The sequence below is a fragment of the Carlito syrichta genome, unplaced genomic scaffold (genome assembly GCF_000164805.1).
Source record: "Carlito syrichta isolate Samal-C Ts95f unplaced genomic scaffold, Tarsius_syrichta-2.0.1 Scaffold135914, whole genome shotgun sequence".
NCBI classification, from domain to species: Eukaryota; Metazoa; Chordata; class Mammalia; order Primates; family Tarsiidae; genus Carlito; species Carlito syrichta.
The window spans coordinates 308,617-324,814 of record NW_007080010.1 but is presented as its reverse complement, the minus strand read 5'-3'; the positions used below and the strand labels follow the sequence as shown (position 1 = coordinate 324,814).

The 16,198-nt window shown below is 42.2% G+C and overlaps 1 protein-coding gene across 1 annotated transcript in view; it reads left to right on the top strand.

The window, feature by feature from the left end:
- The first annotated feature begins 7,744 nt into the window (after positions 1–7,744).
- The window catches only part of THRB (thyroid hormone receptor beta), a 205,783-nt gene continuing 197,329 nt past the window's right edge, over positions 7,745–16,198 (top strand). The window contains exon 1 of the mRNA XM_008049671.2: positions 7,745–7,895. The gene's annotated coding sequence lies outside the window, so the exon portion shown is untranslated. The remainder of the gene's footprint in view (positions 7,896–16,198) is intronic.

Genomic DNA, 16,198 nt, shown 5'->3' with positions numbered 1-16,198 from the left:
GGCTCTTTGTTATAAAATCAGGCCTAAGTGTGTTTCAATGTTCTTGTCGCAATAATGCGGCATAAGCCTTACCAGGCTCTAGCGGCAAGTCAGAATAAACGTGTGTGGGGCTCTCCACCGGCGACAGGCATCAGGCTGGGCTTGCTTGCTCACCTGTGGAGGGCTGCAGAACATCCGGGTATCTCAGCCATGGTGACCAGGCGAGCCCATGCCGTCTAGGGCTGGCTGGCTGTGGGCTGAGCGGGGATGGCCTCCACTAGAACAATGGAGAAACTGTCCTCTCCACAAGACATCTGCATCCTCAGGCAGGCCAGTCTAGGTCGTGGCAGAGTCTTCATTTGCATCATGTTTGCTAATAACCCCTTGAGCAAAGCACTCACCTGGCTGAGCAGAGACTGGGCGTGAGAGGGCATTGCAGAGATTCATCGCCCAGACGCATGGCAGAGGATGCAGACACAGGGGGTGGTAAAAGACAGAGACCATCTACCCAGTCTTCTGCAGCTAAGGATCCCTGCTTGCAATATCACCTATCCTTGCTTCAGAGCGCCCAGTGAATGTAGTGGGAGGAGAAATAATTCGCATAATAAATACAACCAGGTGAGTAATATGGCCTTTCTTAATTGATGACTTGATTGGGCACCTCTAAAAGTCAAAGGACTTCAGTAAAAAACTGCTACCCTCGATAAGGATATTTGACAAGGTAGCTGGACTAAAAAAATAAATATAGAAAAATCAGTGTCTTCTTGAGTGCGCGTCTGGTCCCTGGAGATATAGCAGCGAACAAAAGAGTCAAAATCCTTGTCTTTATGGGGCTGATATTTTAGTTGGGGAAAATGGAAGATAAACTACCAATGAGTGGGTAAGCCAGCTGGGAACAAGAGCATGGGAGGAAAACATCAAGCCAGAGACACAGTGGCAGGTGACAGGCAGTGGTAGCTGTCTTCTATGGGATGATCAGGGAAGGCCCACCAGTCAGAGGTCAGCGTCTGAGCAGAGACTTGAGGCTCGTGAGAAATTCCCCTGGGGAGACAACTGTGACAAGACATTCTAGTCCAGGCAGACAGACATTAAGTTCGAAGGCCTTGAGACAGCGTTGTATGTAGTGTGCTTTATTTTATGAGTGTTATCAATTACCAATGGAGACAGGATTGTCACTGCAAAAATACACATTGTAAAATACTTAGTAATATACTTTTAAAAGAATCAATCATTTGGAGGACATAAAACAAAATCTGTGAAAACCCAAGAAAACCATTCAAAAAACAAAAACAGAGGAGACTGGCTTGCCTTATCAGATTGTTGAACATACAGAAGCAAATACAAAACAACATGATATTGGCACAGGAGTGAACAAATTGATCAGCGCAAGAGGTGGTAGATTTCATCTAAAACTAAAACTGTGCCCCTACTTGCTAGCATCTTCAAAAGTAAATTATAGATGGGTAAAGGTACACTTTTTACAAAATTAAGCAGTAAACGTGTATTGATTTTCTCTGCTTGCCATAACAAGTTATCACAAACCTAGCGGCTTAAACAACACAGAGTCACGGCCTTAGGGTTCTATAGGTCAGAAGTCTAATGTAGGCCTCACAGGGCTAAGGTGTCAGCAGGACTGCCTTCCTTTCTGAAGGCTCTGAGGAGAATCCATTTCCCTGCAGTTTCCAGAGGTCACCGCACTCCTTGGCCCAGGGGTCCCTTCTTCCATCTTCAAAGTCATCCATGTTGCTTTTCTCTGACCCTTCTTCCATAGTACGGGGGGAGACCCCCACCAAGCCAGAATTTATTTATAAAAATGTGTGTATTTATTCTTTAAACTTCAGTTGCCTTGAAAGTCCTCTCCGTTTGATGCAACACACTTATCAGGATGCTTTCTCCACTGCTCAAAACAGCTTTTGAACTCATCAGTTTTAATGCCTTTTGGTGTTTCTGACGTCTCTTGTTTCACCTTTTTCACACTGGCAAAATGTTTCCCTTTGAAGACTTTTTTCCTCTAAGAAAACAAAAAGAAAGTCGATTGGGGTGAGACTGGGTGGAGAGGGAAGGTGGGGCATGGGGGTTATGCCGTTTTTTGGTCAAGAACAGCTCAACATTCAGCACAGTGCGGGCAGGTGCGCTGCGCATAAATCGCTCAGCACGAAATGGGCAGACATATTGAAGAAATCTAAAAAACAAAAAACCTCACTGAAGCCAAAGGCAGCTTCTCACAACAAAGCCAGCTAGTACACTGCTGCTGATGGGTTCCTAGCACACTTACCTAGCAGGGAAGCCTGTCCTATAAGGGCCCACCCCCTAAAAGATAATTCAGGGTAGTTTGGGGGGGTGGGGCTTCATACTCCTCCCTCTGACCACAACTGGGAAAAATTCTCCCTCTCAAGGACTCAAGTGGCTAGATGGAACCTACCCTGATAGTCTGGGATAATCTCCCCATCTCAAGAGCTGAACCCTTAATCGTCACATCTGCAGAATCCCTTTTACCATGCAATGCGGCATTTTCACAGGTTTGGGGTTGAAAACATGGACGTGTTTGGGGACTGTCTTTGTGCCCACCACAAACGTTTTGGAGAAAATTGGAGAGAATATTTTTACAAACTAGGTGTTGGAGATGTTTATAATCAACAGGAAACTATAAGGGTTTAAGAAAAGATAAGCACGCTGTATTATGTACATCTTTTATTGTATGACCAAACATACTATAAACAAACTCAGAAATATAGGCTAGATGGATATCTTACAACTTGTGGCAGACAAAGTGTTAATGTCTGCATCTTCAAGGTGTTCGTAAGAATGAAAGGAAAACAATCTTTGAAAATGGGGAAGAGATAAGGATAGTCAATTTACAGAAAACAAACCCAAATGTTCACTAAAACCACATGAAAATACACTCAACCACAGTAGTTTTTAGAAAAACATAGGAGTTTATGGTAACAATTTTGGTCTATTAGTTTCCTAGGGCTGCCATTCCAAATTACCACAAACTTGGTGGCTTAAAACTGCAGGAATTTCTTCTCTCATAGTTCTGGAGGCAAGAAATTTGAAATCAAGATGTTGATAGGGCCAGGTTCCCCCTGAAGGCTCAAGGAAGGGACCCTTCCTGTGTCTCCCACCTCTAGTGGCTCCAGGTGTTCCTTGGTTTACTGGGCATGTAATTCCAGCCTTTGTCTTCCTTTGGCTCTCTTTCTTCTCCCCGTGTGTCTCTTTATATAAGGACACTTTTCACTGGGTTTAGGGCCTGCCAAATAATCCAGGACGACTCCCCCTAGAGATCACCCTTGATTACAACTGCAAGGACCGCTTTTCCAAAAAAAGTCATATTCATAGTTTTGGGGGATTATGGCATGAACATATTTTTGGGGAAACTACCACTCAGCTGCCACAGTAAGATATTATTCTTCTCATCCAATTAATAAAAAATGTTGAAGGAGATGAAGAGATGGTGGAATTCTGTTACATTCCTGGGGTCTTGTAAATTTTTGAAATGCAATCTAGCAAACTCTATTAACAAAAAACACACAGAGGTATCATATATTATGCGACTCAGCTCTTGGACACCAGCCCATAAAATTAAACGCACCAGTTTGTAAGATTCTGTATACAAGAATTTTACTACATCATTGTTGTGGAGAGGGAAAGAAGGATCTGGAAGCAAAGTGAATGCCCAGCAAGAGCAGAACGGTTGGAAATTGTGGTGCACCTCCATCATGGCTATGTCTACAGAGATTTGAGGATTATACGGGTGGAAGAAGTATCCGATTTTATGACGGGCAGAGTGACTGGTAGGTCATGCCAGAACCCATGTGTGAGGGTTGAAGTGAAAAAGATGCCTTTCTTTTGAGTCTGAAGACCTGGGAAAGTGCATCCACTTTGTCTTAATTCTTGGCATGGCTGAGCAAGGTCACGTGTGCCCCACCACTCAGGTCTGCAGTGGCTCAGGTGAGGAGGTGGCACAGGCCGGTTTCTCAAGCTCGCTGCCTGTGAGTAAATGCTGAATTCCAGTAGGAGCCCAAGGGTCCTGCCCTCCCTCAGGCATGGTGAGAATATCACTGTGGGATTTGACTGGACAGATCTAGAGATGTAATCAGTGGCTTTTGAAGAGTCACTGCTGAGTAAGTGAGAACAGCCATGTGCCGTTTAGTCCAGCAACCAAGAGTCTCAGTTCTGCTCCTGCTTCCTGCAATTCTCCCAGAGTATTTTCAGCCATAGGAACATGCTGAAAAAGTACCCAGCTTCCTCCTCCACAGAAAACCACATGAATTTAAAGGTATAAACTCTGGAATGCTTGCTTTAAAAAAAAAAAGTAGGCACACTTGCCCAGAAACCTCATGGCTTCCTGGAATTTCTGTTAAGAATTCAGATGTACTGATGATAAACTTCTAAATACCACAATTTCACCCAATACTATTCACAAACAGAAAAAAGAAGACCGTTTCTATGATCATAAGAACTGGTTTAAAAGATTGTGAGGGAAAAGAAGCTACACTTGATAATCTGTGAAAACCGAAGATCAGATCAAGCGATTGATCCTTTCAAACTGTTTGCAGACTGGTAAAGATGCAGTATCAGTGCTCACTCTAGAACTCTTAGAAATAAGTTATTCACAGCAAACTTATTGAGGAGCAACCAAAAATCAAGTTACCCATTCTCTTTCCTCCAGGCAAGACTGGAGAACCACTCAACCCAGGCTTTTGCAGGCCTTTCTTACTTTTAAAGAGCCCTTAGGTAGAATGCGTGAAACTCAGTATCTTCTATATTTTATCTTCTTCTGCAGTGAACAAGAACTGTTTTCTAATTAGGAAAGAAAACATATTAACGTAAAAATAACTTATCTGGATGATTTGAGAATCACAGTTTACAAAGTATATTTGGAATGAACTTTTAAAGAAACAGCCAAATTAGCTGCCATCCTAACCATGCCTAGAGACCTTTTTCTTTTTCTGAGTGACTTTTGAAAATAGCTTTTGGAGTGCAGATGGGTTTTGGTTACATGGGTGCCTCACGCAGTGGTGAAGAAGTCTGGGCTTGAATGTACCCATCACCCCCATTAATGCATGTTGTAACCCCAGGTGATTGTACATCCATTCCCCTTCTGAGTCTCCAGTGTTCACTGTCCCACTCTCTAAGCTTTTGCAGACCCTTACCTTAGCACCCACTTGTAAGTCAGAACGAGCGGCATTCGGCTTTCCGTTCCTGCATTACTTCACGTAGGGTGATGGTCGAGGCCTTTTTTAAGGCTAATTTTTTAAATGGGAAATTCAGCTCTCTATTGGTCGTAAACGTGAGGGACAGCATGCATGGAGGGAAAGGCCTTTCGCAGAAGGAGACATGAGGTCAAATCCTGGCGAGTCACTTCCTCTCTAAGGCTCCAGTTTTCATCTGTTAAGTAGAGCTGATGACACTCCTTATCTTTACAGAGCCATTGCAAGGCTTAGGGTTAATGTTACAACGTGTTTGAAGATTACACCAAATAACTAATACAGAGGGTGCCCAAAAAACGTTTTAAGAAAGGAAAAAAACTGTATTAAAATTGTAATACTCAAGCCAGGCTCGGTGGCTCAGCCTGGAATCCCGCACTTTGGGAGGCTGAGGTAAGTGGATTGCCTGAGCCCGGGGGTTCGAGACCCACCTGGGCAACTTGGCGAGACCTCATCGCTACGATAATTCAAAACAAATTAGCCGGGCATGGTAGTGTGTACTTGTCGTTCCAGCTACTTGGAAGGCTGAGGCGGAAGGATCGCCGGAGCCCAACAGGTCGAGGCCGCGGTGGCCAAGAGCGGCCACTGCACTCCAGTCTGGGCAACAGAGTGAGACTCCAACTCCAAAAAAAAAAAAAAATTGTAATACTCAATAATATGAATACAAGTCACATTTGACTTCTGCAATTATAAGAGGTGCTCACAGTGGCGACCATCAGTGTCCAGACACTTCTGATGACAGCAAACATCCCTTAACATTGCTTAAAATGTGTCTACCTTATTTCTTCCAGGCTTCATTTTGTTCTCCCTTTTAAATAATAATTATAAATGAGAGCAATATTAGATGTTGGGCCATTTGTCCTCAAAATCCTATTGACCTCCTGATTATCTCTCAATACTTATTTGCATTGACTAGACCAGCTTTACTGCAACTGTACCAAGCAGGAACAAATAAAACTTTAAATGGAAGAAGAGATGTTAGAATCAGGTGTGTGGTTCCCATGGAGTATGGGTGATGTCTAGAAGGGAGGGATTCTAGAAGATTGGTAAACGGCAGGTTTTTGATTTTTGATCTTCGGTGATAAGTTGCACAGTCTGTGGTTCTTCATCAAGGCATATACTTACAATCTGTGCATGTTTCTTTCTTTCTTTCTTTCTTTCTTTCTTTCTTTTTTTTTTTTGGAGTCAGAGTCTCACTCTCTCACCCAGGCTGGAGTGCAGTGACACGCTCACAGCCTCCGCAGTCTTGACCTCTTGGACTCAGGGGATCCTTTCACCTCAGCCTTTCAAGTAGCTGGAACTACAGGTGGGCACCACCACGCCCAGCTAATTTTTTGTTTATTGTAGAGAAGAGGTCTTGTCAAGTTGCCCAGGCTAGTCTCGAACCCCTGGGTTTAGGAAATCCTCTCGTCTTGGCCTCCCAAAGTTGTTGGGATTACAGGCATGAGCCACCATGCCCTGCTGCTTCTGTTTTTAAGTGTGCGAAAATTTAATAGAAGGTCTAGACAAAAAAAAAAAGTAAATATCCTCTACTCGGCCTTTAATGGACCTTATTCTTTTATTTTAATGTTCTCATATTTCATACACACAATTCAAAGGAGAAATAAAAACTCAGTACTTAGAAGTTTTCCACTAAGGGCCGGAATCAGACTGGCCTTGGAGGTTTTTCAGAAATAAGACAAGCCGGGCACGGTGGCTCAAGCTGTCATCCCAGCACTTTGGGAGGCCAAAGTGAGAGGCTTGCCTGAGCTCAGGTGGTCAAGATCAACCTGAGCCAGGCGTGGTAGCATGCACCTGCAGTTCCAGCTACTTGGACGACTGAGGCAGAAGGATCTCCTGAGCCCAGCAAGTCAAGGCTGTGGTGGTTGTGAGCATGCCACTGCACTCCAGCCTGGGCGACAGAGTGAGACTCTGACTCAAAATAAAGGAATAAATAAGACAAAACTCTGCCTCCTAGAGATGGTGGTTCAGCAGGTCTGAGGTGGGACCCAGAAATATGAATTTTTTTTTTAACTCTAACATTAGGAACCACTTTGCTGAAGTCTGATGCACAGGTTCTTACATTTACTGCATGTTGGAATCACCTGAAGAACTTAGAAAATATTATGGACTGCGTTCCAACCCCAGAGCAGCCTCTGATTTAATTGATCTGGGCATGACCAGGGAATCTGGATGTCTAAAAGCTCCCAGGTGAGTCTAATGTGTAGCATCGTTTGTGAACAACTGTCTAAAGCAGAGGGAAGGAACTTGGAAATCTCTCAAAGCTGTTTATCCACAGCGGGGGAGAAATGAGGGAACTTCATGTCATTTGACTGCCTCAAGCCAAATCCACCAGCAGGCCCTGGCCCATGGCCACCACACACAGCAAATCTTTGTTGTATGTTTCCATAACGAGGATGTATTTAAAGGGCCTTCATCTCTTCTCTGGGTCATCATCTTCTTTTTAGCCTGTAACTTTCTAGATTGCAGGGGCAAGGGTGGGGAACTGCTTTGTACAAGCGACTAAGTGCCACCATTAAACAGATAGTCACAATTATGCAGAAATTCCTTCCTACAGCTCACCAGAAAGACCAACTTCAGCATTTTGTATCTCATCTGCCCCTAATGACCTTACTGTAGGAAGAGGAAATGCAGAAAAACAAACAATCCTTAGAACACTAAATGTCTCTCTCTGACAGAGATTAGCATTAGACTGTCAGAAGTAAGGTACATATTCCAAGATGTAGTTACTCTGGTGATGAAAAATGGCTCCGTGTTGATGAAAAAATGGATGCTTCAGAACTATACTCACTGTTCATGCTACTTCCTATTTATTTGCTTTCTTTTTAACCCATGGATTCTACCTTGTGTTCAGTACCTTCAAAAAGCATCTTCTTCAACTATGCCTTGTAATTTCCTATTCTACATCCAAGAGGTAGAATTGAAGGGGATCAAAAGGCCTCTGGTCATTAATCAAGGAAGCAGAAGTTGCACCTTGAAGTTAACCAAGATTCAGAACCTGAAGTTTGAATCATTTTGCCTGTTTGAGAATTCGTCTAGCTCTTCAGCAGGAAATGGCAAAATTAACATGCATTTCCCTCTTTTTTAAAACTTTATTAGAAAGATGTGGAGTACAAGTCAGGATTAGGTACATAGGTAATGTATGTGCAGGTGACGTTTGGGCCTCCAGCTGGTCCTCACTTTCTGGTTCAGGATCGGGCACCCTTTGTATTGTGATGTACCACCCCCCATCTTTCCTCCCCGGCAGTGTCCTGTGACTGCTGATCCCTCCCTTGTGATCTTGTGATTCATGATCAGGTCCCACTTATGAGTGATAACATGTGGTATTCGGTTCTTTGTTTCTGTGATACGTCGCTAAGAATGATGGTCTTCATTTCTCTCTTGGTTCTCTGAAACATAAACCTAAAGTATATGGATAGCCCTCAACTGGCATCCCAGAAGGAACCATGCTCCTCTGTCAGGAACGTCCTCCCTCTTCCATGACACTGGAGTAAACTCATGATCACCCTCCACAGGTTACCTCCTTTTGGGAACATTCCCTGGCTCACCAAGAAGGGATATGAGGGTTTTTCTCACCTCTGTATTCTATAGCACACTGTTCATGTATTGGTGATAGGATGCGTCACAGTGTGTTGTAGATAGTTACCTCCTGATCAAGTTCCTCTGGTAGATCTGAGCTCTTCCTGCAGGTAGAGGGAAACTTGCTCATATTCCCAGCCTGGGAACTTAGTCTTAAAACCTTACCACAGGATAGGAGCCACACCACGTAACTGCAGTAGACAGTGGCTGGGGAAGCATTGCCCATCCTGACAATGTGGCCATATTTATTAGCCGGAGCTTTGGGCAGGAAAGCTTCTAACTGAAGTGGACATTATCCTAAAATAGGAAGCCACATCAACTCTGCCTTTTGGCTCCATAAATGTCAGATCTCATTCCATCCTAATAACTCCTGACTCTCTAACTGAGCTCTAATGGAAGATCAAAGCGTCTTTTAAGAGCTGGGCCCTTTCTCCACTTCAAGAAGTGGGTTAATGCTGATGGTGAATTCAAAGCTCTTGACTCTAAGCTGGAATGGCAGTAGAGGCGTGTCTGACCTTTAATTCTAAGTGGAATAAAAAGACAAGAGAGAGTTGTTGCAGAGGTGAATGAAGGAAAGAGAAAACTAAGTGGGAACTTGAGATAGGAGGAGCAAATAACATTTCAATAAGAAAGACCTAGATCATCTGTCTGTGCTGTCCAATTCTATACCCAATAGCCACCAATGGCTATTTAGCTTCAATGTGATTTCATGAAATTAGACAAAATTAGTCTGTTTCTTGGTAGTCACATTTCAAGTGTTCAACAGCTACATGTGGCTAATGGCTACCATGTTCAACAGTGCCATTATTGAACATTGCCATTATCACAGAAATGTATATTGGACAGCTCTGGATAAATTCCATCCTTTTACAGATAGGGAATCTGACGATTAGAGAAGTTCATTGACTGACCCAAGGACAGTTGGCCTAGGTCTGGGAACCCAAACCTCAGGAACCCCAGGCTGGCCTCATAACACCTTATGCTGTGGGGTTTGCTTAATCTAAAGAAAATGAGGAGAGCTCACAAGCTTCTATCGAATTCAGTAGTTCAAGGTCACCATGAAGTGCTGTTATACTAAGCTAACTTACGGACATAAAATTGTGTAAGTAAAAAATTCCTGGCATAACAATTTATCTGAAATGGAAAACATAACTTTTGAATAAAGCTTGTCTTCATACTTAGTTTGAAACACTAAGTTCTGACACCATAAAAACCATTGTCCAATCACGCAGCTTCATGGCAGGTGAAGAAGTTGCACGCTAATCAGAAACTCAGATCCAGACACTTTTACCTATCTAAGTGCCTGCCCTTGTCAAGTAATCGTATGCTGTATTATTGTGTAGTACAATACTCCCAAAAGAAAAATGTACCTTTGCATCTTCTGAGTACATGGGGTTGAGGTTAGGGCTGTCATTCATCATCCTTAGATGTGAATTGCTTGCCTTTTCAAAATGTTTCTTATATTTGTATTCAAAATCCTTTCTCATGCTCCCATCTTGAGCTAGTTTCATAATGCAATACTGTGCCCATGACTCACCTTCTGTAAAGACTATCAGCTCCCTTTATACACTTAAATTGGGTTTCCAGAAACCAAGGTGGTGAGTTTTCAGACATAGGACAGCACTTAAAATATTACTATATAAGGAATTTGAGTTCGTGTCATAGTTTCAGGGACATTTTTGGGCCATGGTATTTCAGAGCACTGACGGGTTTTATTGAATTCACAGGTAGTTTATCGTCTTACATTTGCATGAAGACATCTCTATCCTGTTTCTTTTAGCACCTTGGGTTTCTGTGCTGAGAACCAGCATGTTAGAAAGCAGCATGCAGTTCGTGTCAAGGGAACGTTTCCTCTCTGTTCTCTGGAGTCAATTAAATAGTGTTTGTGTCATCTGACCAACAATCACAGAATTCCGGACCCAAAATGACTTAGTGGTGTGTAATCTCACAAAGCAAGAACTCTGGAGGTGGTTGGCTTTAGGTTTGCTAATTGGTGGCATGACAGGTCTTCAAGGACCCTGCCGTTGTTCCCTTGGTGCCTTTCATCCTGAGGCTGTCCCCTCAGAGTCACCAGATGTCACATCTCTAGGTGTCATATGCTTGTAAAGCTGCATACAAAGCCCAAAAGAGAAGCGGTTTCTCCTCACATCTTCAGTACAGGAAGAAAAAAACTCTTCCAGAAACCCTCCTCAGACTACATATAGCAAACTGCCTCTTACATCCCACTGACCAGAATTGGGTCATGTGCTCACACCTTGGCATCAAGGAAGGTTGAATGTTTCAGTTATATTGTGTAAATCACCTTAAAACTTAGTGGCTTTCAACAATAACATCTTATTCCTTGTGATTCTGCAGTCCGGGCTGGGCTCAGCTGGGTGGTATTCTGCTTTGTGTGGTATTTGCTAGAACTTCAACATCCAAGACTACCTGGCAGCTGGCCAAGCATCTGTCTTTCTTCATTGGGCTAGTGTGGGCTTCCTCACATCATGGCTGCCTCAGGGTAGTCTGTTAACACGGTGCCTGACTTCCAAAAGAGCATAAAAGTAGAGTCTACCAGACTTCTTAAAGTGTAGTCTCAGAAACCATGTTCGGTGTCACTTATGCACTCTATTGATCAAAGCAAGCCACAGGGTCAGCTCCATCCAGAGGGAATCCACTTCTCTTGATGAAAGAAGTGGTGAAATCACGTTGGCAAAGACAACTATTGCAGCCGTTTGTAGAAATAATCTACCACATTGGGAAAGCCAATATTTAGGCATTTTCAGATTCTGGAGAGGTGGTGGGTGGTTGATAAAAAAGAGTCTGAGTAGGGCAAGTAATTAATATTATTTTTTTTTTTTTGAGTTGGAGTCTCATTCCATCGCCCAGGCTGGAGTGAAGTAGCATGCTAACGGCTACCTCAGCATCGATCCACTGGGCTCAGGCCATCCTTCTGCCTCAGCCTTCCAAGTAGCCAGAACTACAGGTGCACGCTACCACACCCAGCTAATTTTTTGAATTTATTGTAGAGATGAGGTCTCACCAAGTTGCCCAGGCTGATCTCAAACCCGTGGCCTCAGGCAATCCTCTCACTCAGCCTCCCAAAGTGCTGTGATGGTAATTAATTAATAGAGTCTAGACTATACTTGCTGCTGCAAGCCCCCACAGACATCTGCTTGCTTCACTGGTCACAACTTAGACACAACCAATTTCAGTTAAGCCCCATCTGACCTTTGGGAACATAGCATTTGCATTGCTAAGTTCAAGAAATGGTACCTATACCTGAATTCCATTTGAGAGAATGGAATGAATCTGGCTTCATTTTATTGAAAGTTTAGTTGGTCAAAGACTAGATCACCATACATTTATAGTAAACAGAATGAAAACATACATAGGACAGATAAACACTAAAGTCAGCAATCTGGAAAAATGATAGGAGTTCAGTGATTGAGGTGGCATGTCCCTGGGTTTTGCTGTATTGTCCAGTATGCTTTTCTGCCTGTTCAACATAGCATATAATTTTACATAAAATGATAGAGACCACAGTGAGCCGGGGTTTTCTCTGTGGAGAAGAAGAGCACTTCTAGATGATTTTCATTCCTTTCACTATGACTGAAGCTTCTCTCCAAGGGCATTGGAAGGGAGGGAGAGAGGAAGGGTAAGAGGGAGGGAGGGAGGGAGGGAGGGAGAGACAGAGGGAGTACTCTGCAGTGTGATTGAATTATCCTGGTATGGAAGACTCCACACTCCAGGGATAGCTCAGCAGCTTAATTAACATCTCAGCATTCTCAGATCCCTTCAGGTGTCATGATACTCCTTGAGACCACCACAAGACAAGGATGAAGGGAACTTATAAAAGGAGCATGCCTAATTTGGGTTGCAATTGGCTCATATTTTATACTTGATTCTAGGACAGACATGTGAGTGCTGGCCGTGGCCTAAAAGTCATGAGGAACAAACAAAAACTTTGCAGCTGAGAAATTCTGTCAAATGGCAATTTTAGAAAATTGATAAAGCTGACTAAATTTTAAATAAATTAAAATTCTTTAAGCTTTAACAAGACTTTTGTTTTTGCACCGAAATGCCTCAGTATCGTTGATGGGACCCCAGTATTCTAAGGAGTCTGAGAACTCCTGACATAGATTGGTGGGAGGGCCAAGAACCAGAGGGATCTGATCCAAATTTGCAGCTAAAACCCCCATGTTTCGGAGTGTACTTCCAGTATTATTTACAAAAACAAGATTAAACATCGCACCTATATGCAAAATTCCTTGTAGGTTGTATCTCATTTAACTCACACAGCCCCTCCATTAGATGGGAGTAGGATGATCTGAATTTTCTTGACAAGGAATCTGAGGTTGAGAGAGGTTAAATCCACTGCCTGAGGATGCACAGCTAGTAAGTGACAGAATTGGATGTGAACCCAGGATATGCTGCCTTCAAAGCCACTAGAAGATATTGCTTCTCTATGGAAGGTCGGGTAGAGCCCCTAACCCTGGTTTAGCAGGCTCAGGACTTCCAGAAGACTTTGGTCTTACAGCCTTCTGCTAATTTGCAACTGCAGAGAGCCATGGTGTTCTTTAGTTGATTTACCATATGCTCTTGATTTCTCTTCCCCCACCCCCACCCCACCTAACAAATCCTGCAAAGGGAATAGTTAATCAATCCAAAGGAGCGTTTTTCCAAAACCCTTTTTCTAGAATTTCTGGAGATGTATAGTTGGATTCCAGCAAGCACAGTTTTAAATCCCAATGAAACACATGTTGGAGTGACTGTCCTTTAGCACAAGAAAGCAAAGGTTTTTAACAACTAGAGAATTATGAACATGAAAGCCGGAAACTACAAAAGTCTTGCTAAGAGCAGGTTCAAGACCCTGTGGCTGGTTGGAGCCTACCCCTTACGTTGTGAATTTAGGACTATTTGTGGCTAATTTTACTAACGGCCTCAACGCAAGATGCCGCCCCCCTTCCCTGTTGATTTCTTAACTCTAACATTTAATGACCCTCTTAAAACTGTAGTTGAGATGAGGCCACTGACTCCTTGAGATGTGTTGAGTGTCCGGTATTTACCAGGCACATGCTGAGAACCGGAGTCATTGGTGAGGACAGGACAGTTCCTGACCCCAAGCCAGGAGTTCGGATCCAGCCAGGGGGAAGGTACAAGAGGAGAGGAGGCACATGGTGCAATGCACAAGGGCTCAGAGGAAAAAACCAGCCTGAGAATCATCTCAGAGCAGAGCCTCACCACCACCCAAAAATACAAGAGTTAGAATTGGATGTGACCCTAGGGACCAGAAGCCTTAATTTTCATAGTTACTGAGAACATGGAACTCTTTTAAAGCATCTTAAACCTGCTATTCCATCAGTTTGGAAGGCTGAGGTGGGAGGATTGCTTGAACCCAAGAGTTCGAGACCAGCCTGGGCAACGTAGTGAGACCTTGTCTCTCCAAAAAAAAAAAATTAGTCAGGTGTGGTGATGCACCCCTGTAGTCCCAGCTACCCTGGAGGCTGAGGTGGAAGGATCCCCTGAACCCAGATGGTTGAGACTGTGGTGACCTGATTATGCCACTGCACTCTATTCAGGGCACAGACCTGACTCAAAAAAAATTTTTTTTTAATAAAAGCAATTCATTATAGTAAGAAATAATAGTCACATTGAGCAATTTAGAAGGATATCAAATGAAATATCGAAATCCCCCCCCGCCTTCTTCCAGCCCTACTCCCTAGAGGTGATCAGTGACCACTAGTAACATTTTTTTTCATTTTCTTTTACACATTACCTAAAATTTTGTAGGCACAGAATATAAATACATATGTGAGAGAGAGAGAGAGAGAGAGTGTGTGTGTGTGTGTGTGTGTGTGTGTGTGTGTGTGTGTGAGAGTGAGAGAGAGAGAGAGAGAATGTGCATGATATTACTCCAGTCTTTTGACTGTGCTTTTTTCTAGTTGAAGTAATGCCTTCAATTTTCATAAATATGTTATTTTATAATGAACTTTTCATTATAACAGTTTTACTTTTATTAATGACATTTGTATAGATATCATATCTTATAAATAACAACATATAAGAAAGTAATTATAAGTAGCATCTAATTGCTATCTTTTTGCTTGTAGGTACCAGGGTGAGAAAAACACCTACATCATCTGGTAAACCCAGTGCAAAGAAAGTGAAAAAACGGAACCCTTGGTCAGATGATGAATCTAAGTCAGAAAGTGATTTGGAAGAAACAGAACCTGTGGTTATTCCAAGAGATTCTTTGCTTAGGAGAGCAGCTGGTAATTTGATGCATTTTATACTAATTTTATTGAATGTTATAGTTTGACTTGTAAGTTAGTATTATTAGTATTATCGGTGTTGCTAAAGTACTAAACTGTTACTATTTCGGAAGTTATAGTTACTAAGATGAAAAAAATTATAGAATGGTATTTTCAAGCAAAGTTGGACATAAAATTTCTCTAAAGTGAATCTTGTTTTATTCTTGATTTTTATTATAAAGTTGGGGTTGTATTTCTTCCATACCTTGAAGATATTTGGTAAAAAATGAACCTTGGTATTATACCAGCAGTGATGGATCTGCCAGAAACGTTTTGTGGCTTTGTTTTTGTTTCCTACTCCTTGTACCATGAGACGTTTTCTCCTACTTTAAGAATCTGATTCCATGCCTATAGCTCTGTTTAAATAATTACGGTGGGATGATTAAACTGCAGAATCCCACTTTGCTATTATATATTGCTGTTAAGGATGTGATTTGATCCTTTCTGAATATTCATTAATGTGAAGTGTTCAAATAATTAAAATCTGATGAGTGTTTTTTTTAAATTCTTCTGAAATTTTGCTAGTTTATTAAAATGAATTATGAGATTTATGTCTTAAACTTTATGTCAGGCCTTAAATTCTTTAGTTCTCTGATTCCCATGTGATTGAATTTCTTTTTCTAACATACATAGGTAGCATAATGTGGGTGAGTCTTTAGCATGGGTAATTTAAGTTAAATGAAAACTATTTTATTAAATTAAATGCTTTTAAACATTATGTGGGCTTTTCCATACATCAAAAATTAAGTATAAAATTACCTAGCATCCAAAAAGTTTAAAAATATATTTCATAATACATGCTAGGAATTACGATAAAGCTTATTTTATTATGCCAACTTGCCTTTCTCCATACTTGATACCTTTTTATGCGTTGTGTTAACTGATAGTTTTGTCACTATATTGAAACCTTGTGTCTCCTTTTCTTTCTCATTCATCTGAAAAATTACTGTCTTTGTTATTTCCTAGTAAAATTAGCCCTGAGGAGAAGATAGCAGCTTCTACCCAAGAGGTTAAAAGAAAAGGCCGGGCGCGGTGGCTCAAGCCTGTAATCTCAGCACTCTGGGAGGCCGAGGCAAAGGGATTGCCTGAGCCCATGGGTTCGAGACCAGCCTGGGCAACTTGGCGAGACCTCGTCTC